A 1,200-nucleotide genomic window follows, 5' to 3' on the forward strand; every position below is an offset into this window, starting at 1 on the left:
GGACGGGAGCGCCGCTGCACTTCCCAAGCGGCGCACTATCCAGTGTGCCACCGGGCCGGCCTGTTTAGTGCTACTTTCAAACTTAACATAGCTTTTGAGTAAATAAAATATCATAGTAAGTCGTATATAACATTGAGGCATAATTTCTCTATGTGTGTATACCTTAAAATTTGAAAGTTTTAAAATCACACAGAAGTATTTCAGAGGTCATTGATGAGATGTTATTTATCTTCATAATGTCAGTAAAAGGGTGTCCATTACTGCCCCTATCCCCATCTTAGTAAAGCACAAAATCTAAACCCCTTCTAAATGTTAAAAAGTAGCTCTTTGGTAGCAAAGATGATAACCTCTCACGTAGGTTAGGCTAATGTTTTTACAAAATAAGCAAAACTGTCCACCTCGCAAAAATACAAATCAGTGCAACTTCAGTCATTAACCATGACAAGCTAGGCATGAAGGGATTTTTTTCCTGCCATAATTTTATCATTTATTTTTAAAGATCTCCAGTTCTTATTTTAGTATATAGCCTAACTTCAATGACATAAAAATGTACACTTTCGTGAACCCAAGAAAATCCATTTGATTCTTTGCCAAACTTTTCCAAGTCTATCTGCTCCAATCTGGATTTTGTATAATTGAATTTTAGCAACACATAAATGTAATCCTAATAGGAAATTTTATTTTAAATCCTAAACAGAATTTTTGTTGTTCTTAGAAAGATGGGATTGTCAAAGATTTGGGAAAAGACACATCATACCCATAGATCCCAGATTTTTACAGTTATCCATGCACAGATTGTCTTTTAAACATGTTTCATAATGGATTCTTCAAACTAGAAAAAAAGTTGCTTGTTCTCCATTGCAATAATATCATGGAATTAATCCAAGGGCATGTGTAACCCAATTGAACTGCCTATGGTTCTACCATATACAAGAGCTGTGTTTGGGAGCAGATTCTGATTTTCTTCCAGTATCCAATTATCTTATTTCTGCCTGATAAAATAAATTCTGACTGCCCGTGGAGTACCTGAAGTCCTTTTTATGAAGAGTTCTAGGTTTATAGTTATTAGATACCAGCAGGGAATCTAGGTATCATAATTTTGTTTATAAAACTTAGAGATGTAAATACACATTCTCTTACTTAAGTAACAAGGTGATATAAATGGAAGATGTCTCCATGGCCCAAGTTTAGAAGCAAACC

This window comes from Galeopterus variegatus, unplaced genomic scaffold (assembly GCF_000696425.1).
Source record: "Galeopterus variegatus unplaced genomic scaffold, G_variegatus-3.0.2 Scaffold2347, whole genome shotgun sequence".
Lineage (NCBI taxonomy): Eukaryota > Metazoa > Chordata > Mammalia > Dermoptera > Cynocephalidae > Galeopterus > Galeopterus variegatus.